We start from the raw sequence: 10,072 nt of genomic DNA, 5'->3' as shown, positions 1-10,072 counted from the left end.
TTGGCGATTTTTCGGTTTTGGGAAATCTAGGGTTTTGGGTGTGGTCTCCATTTTTCTTAAAGCTCATTTATTTGTATTAAACTTAAAGTAGGAGATGCTTGAAACCCTTGTTTTCAATTCAAATGATAAATTTTGAACCATTTACTATACTATTGCATATTAACCAAATAAGTATGGCATGAGATGTTAAATGAAAATATACTGAACATGAGAAATATGTGTATAAGATATAGGAATTGGAGTTCCAACTTGTTATCAGGAAATGTATAAAGGAGATGCCAGTTAAATACCGAGAGATGTATGTACCAAGGTTAAACCGAGAGCTATGTGTGCTGGTTTATACCAATGAATGAATGAATGAATGAAATGTGAAAAATACTGGAACTGCTTAAATGCTTTATAAATGAAAACAGGCTACCGTGCTTTCGATATAAATTGTATATATGATATATGAATTGCTTGAGAAAGCTTGTTACTAAAAAAGCACGGTACCGTTGCTAGCATGAGAGATACAGTGCAACCACACGTTATTCTTGAGTATGGGTATCTAAATAGTTGACTTGGTATGAAGGGCCACTGGTTGATTACGCACCATGGTGGTGTAGGCCAAGTTGGACTGGAGAGAGTAGCGTGACTAGCCCGGTGACCCTAGGACTAGATCAGAGCATTATAAACGCACAACCCATGCCATGGGGGAAGTAAACGGTATTGATATGATGTTTCAAAGCTAAGATGAGTTCATTACGCATTACATAATTTAAAAATAAAATGGGCAAAGTTACAGCATCAAGTACTGAGCAGAGGGATTGTATAGTGTATGGGCCTATATCTTACACTAACCTCGGGGACTTTAGCTCGTAATGAGCCAAACTATCTATTATAAGAATTATATATATATATATATATATATATATATATATATATATATATATATATTCTGTATTACAGGTTTGTGAATGATTTAAATGTGTAATTGGTTTCTACTAGAATAAACCCATGTAGTCACACACTGATGTAATATGATCTACCTTATTGAGAAATGTCTCACTCCAATATACAAATCTTATTTCAGGTCTTGCAGGAAATTGGTCCTAGACTTCTAGAGGGACTCTGGAGCGTAGTGTTTTTGTTAGTTTATGTAAGCTCTTGTATGTGTACTAGGCTTTGGCTAGGTTGTCTTTCTGGGGATTGCAATAGCAAGTTATGTCTTTAGTTATGTATGGATGCATGTGAGGAAACAGTTAGAAACTCTGGTAAGTTTTATTAGATGATGTATATTTATGTTTTTCCGCTGTGTATGACTATGAAGATCAGTATGAAACACCCGATTTCCTTTATTTGGGCGGGTCGTATATGTATGGTATCAGAGATATGTATGTATAGTAGCACTCCGAGCCCACCTATAGGGTTGGGGTGTTACAGTTGTTCAGATGGCTTCATAGATTGAATATGATGATTGTCAAAGGTCATATGGTCAGTAGTTCCCGAATCAATTATCCATTCACTATTACTAATAGGAGCAGAAGTATGAAGAACCTTACCAGGTGTAGCAATTAAAGATGAAGCTTCCTCGAGAGTGTTGGTGGAAGGTTCGACCACTACGGCTAAAGCATGGTGGTTTGATTTTGAGTTTCATTTGCGGGGTGCCTTGGCAGGATCCCCCACCATTCTGGATACCCAATTAGCTCATAGCATTGTGACTTAGTATGTCTAGTTGCATAACAATGAGTACAAATACGTTATGATCTTGCTATTCCAATTTCATAGCTACGATTATGCGATCCAGATGACTGATTTTGGTCAGTGATGGGACCAGCTACTCGATTTGATTTAGGCTTGGCTCGGTGAGCCAACATGGCAGATGACTCAACACGATCAAGTTCACTATTAGTGTTGCTCTACGAACAGAGTCACACCGTACGTATGCATAGACTTCTTCAAGATCCAGTATAAGATCCATCCTGAGAATCTGACCTCGGATCTGTTCAAATTCTGCATCCATTCCATTCAGGAAAATGTGTACACGCAATCATTAAACTGATTTTCTATAGGCGATAACATCATCATGATCTTTCATTACAATCCTATTACGATGATCCAGTTCTTGGAAGATTTCTACAAGATCACCATAATAGATTGATAGAGGGCATCCGACATGTTTGGCAGAAAAGGCTCGCTGATTTAGTGAAAAAAGCTGTGATTTGTCTGACCCATCATAGAAAGCTTTGGCAAGAGCACTCTAGATTTCGCATGCAATGCGCAATCGAATATAACGCTTCATAATCTCCAGCGACATAGAAGTGAGCAACCATCCCTTGACCTTTTGATTTTCAGCATACCACCTTGCATAGGAAGCATCAGTAGTCTGTGGAAAGGGATGTTTTGCCCATAATATGCTCAAGCTTCTCACGTCCTGCAATCTGCATCTCCATAATTTGGGACCATACATCATAGTTTACTTCAGTAAGAATGACGCTGGTTGTGAAACTAGTGTTTTTTGTTTGAACATGGATAATTGGTGTTGAGATTGATTCAGGTTTGTTATTAGACATGGTGCAAAATGTAGTGACCCGAAGAATAATAGTATTTAAATAATAATGAGGGAGAGAAATGGAATCAGTTCGCGTTCGTCGACGACATTTCATTTTGGAGATTATAATTTCAAGAAATTTCCAGGCTTCGTCGACGAATACAGGGATTTGTCGATGAAGGTCTTCAGGACCTCGTCGACGAGAAAATGCTAGGTGAAGGATTTTGGGCTACTCTGAATTTCGTCGACAAAGGGTAAGGTTCGTCAACGAATTTATTGAAGGACTCGTTGATGAGGTGATGTGTCTCATCGACGAATCTGGCCTTATAAATAGTGCAAGCTCGGATTTTTATCACTTTTTCAGTGCTCTCTCTCTCTCCTTTCTCTTTCATACGGTCTCTCCCCCTTCTCTCTTCGATTTCAGCCCCGCCAGTCGCCGGATCGATGATCCAAAGTCACCACTACGCTCCTAGCGAAGTTCTCTGCAAGTCTGCCGGAGCGGATCGTTGATGAAACAAAGTTGGATTTCATCCCAAATTCAAGGTAAGACCTTTTAGTCTATTTTTGGCCTTCTGACAGTTATAAAAAATGATGTAGGCGAAGAAATACTAATATTTTATTCTGAAAAACGTTGTTTTTAGGGTGTTATGTAGGAGGCCCTGCGGGTGTTAAGCCAGTATACCATACGGGTTTTTCAGTAGTCAGATAAGGGAAATATGTTATGCTAGGTAATTTTATAATATTATACAGTTTATTAAATTACGAATATTATGTATTAAAGTATGGTGTGGCTTGAGAATATAAATATAGTATGGAGATATGTTTATGAATTTCAGTATCACGATTTTATGAATTTCAGTACCATGATTATACGAATTCTAGTACTATGATTATACGAATCTTAGTACCATGATTATACAAATTACAGTACTATGATTATGCAGTTATCAGTGTTATGACTATACAGTTCTTAGTATTATGACGTATGAATTACAGTTACAGTTTATGTAGCATAATGATTATTACAGTTATTTCAGAATCATGGTAAATTAGATAGTGGTATATAGAGATATACTATATAATATCATACCCTGTTGGACTATGCAGTTACGGAGTACGGTACCATTGCTACAGATATTATGTTATGTTATGAATGCAACCACCTATTTAGATAATACGTGGTAGTAAGTCCATCACTTAGGCCTTTAACGTGGACAGGCTCCCCATCAGATATGGGTTGAGGTGGGCTGATCAGATTGATGGAGTATATGATTTACCCTGGTCGGCCAGCCAGTATACATCCCGCCTACAGGCCGCACAACCCTATCATGAGGGGTTAAATCATGACACAATTATCCACAGGGAAAGTTTTCAGTTATTATTACGTATGTATAGATTTACAGAAACATGGAACATACTAATGTATAATAGAAGTATTTTAAATAGTAACCTACAATACTGTTATGTTAAGCAACATGGAAAGGGGGTGAATTTTATTTCTTATACTGTATTTACATATTCAGTTATACATGTTTATATGAAAACGAATTTTCATAATATTGTAGCTCATTTGCCACACACTAGTAATAGCATATTTCGTCTTACTGAGCGTTGACTCATCCTAGTGTTGAATCATTTTTCAGGTGATCTAGGTAGGCGAGCAGAACAGGCTCGTAGATAGAGGGGTCACTGCACTGCCCTGTCAGTGGAGAGTGAGTATATTTGTGGGAGTGTTTTTATATAGCCCGCACCAGTTGAGGATATTTTGGGAACAATGATATATGTATATTTTGAGGATACGTTCTGGTATTGTATATAAATGTATATGGATATGTTTATTTGATTTCTACTTCTTGCTGCTTAGGTTGATGATTGAGTTTATCTTAGTATGGTATCAGAGCATGTAGAATATCATAGTATATATATATAAAATCCATTTATATATCAGGTTGTTACACAAAAAATATGAGATCAATAGTATGAGATTTAGCAATACCAAGTCAAAAATAGGTTTTGAAAGGCTTACATGATGTAGGACGGGAATGGTCGACCTATGTCCTACGATTCAATCCTCACACAAGCACATACACTTAAATACTTTAATTTAAGAATTTAATTATTTAAACATAAACACAATAAATCATATTTTATTTCACCTGTTCAAGGATTTTCAAAAGGTGTTTGACTTGTCCAGCAATTAAGTCCCAATTGATTCTTTCACAAAGGAATCAAGTTATATGCTAAAAAGTTGTTATTTCAAAGATTCAAAAATAAAAGTTCTATGTTAGTAAACTAATATTCATACAATTGATTTTAACTAGCAAGTACCAATATTGCAATTTATGGATCAAATTAGCTATTCAAAGATGTGATTTTAATCTACTAGCAATGGTCCACAAGATAAAGCAAAAGATTACTGAAGTTACCAAGGAATTGGTTTGGATGACTTGACGTTGTTCCACACGTAGTTAGGTCACACTGTAGGTCCTTCGTACAAGCTTTGAATCACAAGATGAACGCAACAATGAAGTGTAGATGATGATCGTCGTGTGGGTGTATGAAGATGCTGGCCGTGTGGTGTTGATGGGGGCCGTGAGAGTATTAGATGGAGGAAGGGTTGATGGAGTCGTTGGATAGTTTAGTGGTCTCTCACCACTTGATCTTCGGAGAGAACGCCGTAGCCTCACACTACTTACTCACAAGGAGAGGAACAAGCTTTACAAGTTCAAGTAAAGAGATGCTTCTTTAATATTCAACTTTAACTTCATATCTCTTGTTCTTACAATAAGAAGACTATTTATAGGCATAGTCTGGGAGACAAAATACTATACACTCAACAACTCTCAACAACTTTCAACAACTATTAACCTAACACAATTAATACTTACTAAAAAAACAAGGAACTCCAACTTATAAGTACACAAGTCAAGCTTAGTTGTCTTGCATTATTACAATTCAAATTTGAATTTAAACATATTCCAAAAGGAAGGCCAAAACCGTATGGGACCCATTGAAGCCATGTGGGGCCCACATGGGTTTTGAGTTGGACTTTGTTTCAATACTTCACTTGGGTCTTCAAGCACCTAATAATCTTGAAATAACATATCCACGAAAAATATAAATTAACACAATAGTAAAGTTTTCACATAAAAATAGTCTTCCATCAAAGAAGTAGAAGATCTTCAATTAATCTCATGTGTTCCTGCAAAATAGATATAAACAATAGTGGACATCTGGAGATCGTCCACGTGTCACCATGTCAACAAAGGAGTGGACATCAGGAGGTCGTCTATGTGTCATCATATCAAATAAAAGGATACATAAGGCATGTTGATCCCCATCATTACACTTCTCTTCTAATCGAAGGTATAAAGAGCCATTGTACAAGGTAGGATCCTAAAGTTTAGGATAATGATGGACTAATCTAGGAAAACAATAAATACCTAAATACAAACTAATAATCACAGAGATCCTAATCTATTATGTACAGCTAACAACAAAGGAAACAAAAAAGGAAAGGAGACAATCTTGGATTATGGACAGAGGCGTAACAGCTTGGATATAATAATCACTCAAAATATCAACACTAATATCTTCCTAAATTTTCCAATTAGTGGATGACCCAACATTTTCGTCTAGTTCATGTGCATTTTGGTTTTACTGGCAGAACAGTTGAGGCGTCAATTTAACAATTAACTGGTTCAGAAGTCCTACCAATAGGGTTACCCTTTTTCTTTAAATTCTTTTGAAGCCATATGTGGATGTCCCTGCAGGTGCATTTTTGGGAAGTAGCAGTAAGGACAGAGCTGGTGCGATTAATGACCTATGTTAATCTTGTGAAGGGAAATGGGGCAGCTGATTTACAGTTCATTGGAATATCTGAACAAATAACTATGCCTCAAGACTCAATAACTTGCTTGTTTTTGCTGATGTGACTGCAGAATTATGTGAAGCGGTGAGCCTTTTAAACAGTTGAAAGCCTCTTGTAGCTGTGTATGGGTTAGGTGAACTTTGAACCAACTGCTCCCTTTGATTCTTTGTCTTCCAATATAGCAAATGCATGTGGTTTCTGAATCTGTACCATACCTCAACCACAAAAACTGGTCTGCTTTGAATTTAATGATAACTTTTTCAATAATAATATCATAATTTAGCATATTATTTCGTATATTTGTTCAATATAATTGTCAAATATTGATAAATTTATATAGAAACTATATAATATTTACACAAATTGCATGCAATACGTAGAATTTTAAAGATGTTATGGACGTGTACTATAAATAATATAAATTTGCTTGCGATATACCAATTTAAGCGTGAAATTTATTTTAAAAAATAAAATACGGATACAAATCACACTAATATCGAATGAGAATTTCAAACGTAAAATTTGAGCATATTTGAAATACCTTATTTCATAAGATATGTAAGGTTGAACACTTATTAAATTTATATGCACTTTAATGTATTTGTATATAAATATATATATATTTATATATAATTGTAATGTATATTTGTTATTGGAAACTTTTAGTGGAAAGTAGGTGAAAAAAATTGTATTGTATATTTTTTTTAAAAAATTCAGTCACTTTTGTAGTTTGTGTGTATATAAAAGTATATGTAAAATGGTGCACATTATTTTTCTTAATTTGTCTAATGCTATAAAAGGGATTTCCCCTTTATTTTTATTTTTGAAATTCCAAATTTACCCCTGTATAGTATTTTTTGAAATAAAATAATAATTAAGGATATTAATGTAAAAAAGAAAAAACTCAGCTCCTTAAAAATAAGACACAATTTGAATTTTAAGTCTCTACTTAAAATATCCTTTGATTATCTATAACAATCCTAAAATGTCCTTATAATTCACCATAACCACCCCTAAAATAAATAAATTTAAATAATTTTCAATTCATAATTATTTTTTATATATAAATATAAAATTTTATAAAGAACATGCACATAGTGCATGACCATGGCTAATTTTAATAATTTGAATTTGAATTAATTTTATAATTATTGAAGATATAAACACAAATGTAACAAAGATAAACAAAGTGGGAACTTATAGTTTAGATTATTAGGAAGAAAGGTAGTTGAATTAGATTAATTTGATAGTATAAAATTATTAGGAAGAACGGTAGTTGAATTGGTCAATTACATGGAGAGGGGTAGAAAAGTAAAAAAAAAACAAAGATGATTTTAATAGGATCCATCCATATCGGGATTTTTAATTTCTTTTTCAAGAGAGAGAGAGAGAGGAGTTTAAAAAATAAATTAATTACTTTATGGGGCTGAGAGAGCCCTTCTTGCGAGCTAGCCTGCTCTGTGTGTGAGAGAGAGGAAGTTAAAAAAAAAAAAATAAAAAAAAATTAACATTAGTGAGGCTTGCGGAGCTCCTTTGCCTAATATAGACAACGAAAGAGAGAGAGGGAGAGAGGATGCAAAAAAAAAAAAAAAAAAAAATCATCGCCACTTGTCAACATCAAATTTGCCTCTCACTTCATAATTAATGTATAGTATAAATATGATGTTTTGTGACTAGACGTGACAGACTTAGATCCTTCGATTGAGAGGAACAATTATTTTTATGTTAAAATTTTTTAGACAGTATTATATGTTTTAAATCATTCATTGTAATTGAGCGAGAGAATAACATCTTTAGCGACAACAGTTAGTTAGTTAGTTAAAGTAGAAGGTAAGTTTTGGCATAAAAGTAATTTCGCTACAATTATTTCACTATAAACACATCATTAACATTTTTATCATGAAAAATTCGTTAACAATTCGATACATCTTCTATTATGCTCAATGAGTTTTCATATTTTAATTTTGTTTTATAATAGGAAAGGACAGTAGAAGACGAAAATGATATTACCTCTTCCAATCCTTATTTATCTATTTTTCCATAGAAATGGGGATTCTCTAATTCCCATCTTGTTAGTGGAATATTGTTGATTAGTGATTTTTTAATGATGTAATTTTAAAGAATTTAAGTTAATTTAAAGTAAAATTATTAATGGAATGACATTGTGTGAAGCAATATTTCTGATCCTAAACTTGTACCTTCATTATCTAATAAACTTAATAAAGAATTTTTTTTGGCTACCAAAGGTCACAATGTGTAAACATGAAAGCTAATTTCTAATATCTAGATTTAATCTTGCAGAAGTTGAATTGAGTGGTGGAAAATTTTTACAAATTATCTATTGATACCAAGTATATAATAAGGAAACTTTTTCAATTCCAAGAGTTAATGGGTAATTGAATACTGTGTAGATCGGCCAATGGTAATGATATACCGCTAGACTTTATGTCAGGTTTTATAACCATTTAATTATTACACAAAGTGTCAATACATAACTTTTTTGTATTTTAAAATAAATAAATAAATAGCGTCCACGTACCAAATAATGTGATTATAGAATTTGTCAACTTTCCTTAAAATACCTTTTGCTTTGAGCAAAGATCGATCGACCGGCGTGAACAAACTAGCAAGCAATCCCCAATAATTCTTCCTTCGGGCACAAAAAAAGGGGGAAAAAAACACTCATGATTCACATCTCCGTTTGATTTCAACTCAACCTACATATAATATCGCACATATCGCAACTATTGTATTATTAACTTTGTGACAATCAAGAATAAATTAGAAGCATCGATACGACACAAAATGCTCATGATTCTCATCCCTAATTCTCCATCTAATTTCAACCCAACATTCATATAATACGCACAAATCCAATCCAAGTCAACCCAACCTACTCCATCATTAACTTGTAGTGAGAGAGCACAACACAGACATAGCCAAATCTGAGTGAGTGTTAATATAGAACATAGGTGTGGACTGTGGCGTCTAAGGACCATAGTTGGATATTATGGAGTAGGCAGGGCACAAATGAGAACATAGCCCATTAAGTGATATACAGAAGGCCATGCTTGAACATAATTACTTAATAGTAGGTAGGGTAGGGAAGACAGAATCATGGACAAAGTGAATATATGTGAGTTTTTAAAATGCAAGTTGAGAGAGAGGGCTAGGAGGTCAAAGTTGAAGCTTTCAGGCATGGGCTGCTGCCCTCTTTCCACCGCTGCTGACTTCTATTCATATCATAATGCATCATTTCATGAATGTTCCATCACTGTGGAGTGATGGTACTAGTTGTGTTTATGAATCATGTTTAGGAATTAGAAGGATGTGTGTTCTTCATTGGGACTTAGTTGGCTTTTAATATTGCTCAAATTTGAAAATTAGTACCCTTAAATCATATAATGGAATATGTTGGACACTTTTGTCAGAAAGATTTGCAATCATGCTAATGCTAATCCTTACCTATCTACTAACATGTTATTAGCTTTTTATTATTGCAAGTGATTTTTTTTTTCGGGTGTCACTTGGGAGCTCATTATAGGTACGAGATGTAATATAAAATTGTATTGAAATTTGTTCCAATCTATCCAAATTTAAATCCAATATCCAAAATTTATGTTCTGAAATACAGTATAAGGATATTTCTCCAAACCAAAGAGGACTAAGAA

Source organism: Malania oleifera, chromosome 13, assembly GCF_029873635.1.
Source record: "Malania oleifera isolate guangnan ecotype guangnan chromosome 13, ASM2987363v1, whole genome shotgun sequence".
Taxonomy (NCBI): Eukaryota; Viridiplantae; Streptophyta; class Magnoliopsida; order Santalales; family Ximeniaceae; genus Malania; species Malania oleifera.
Note: the sequence above shows the minus strand (reverse complement) of the source record.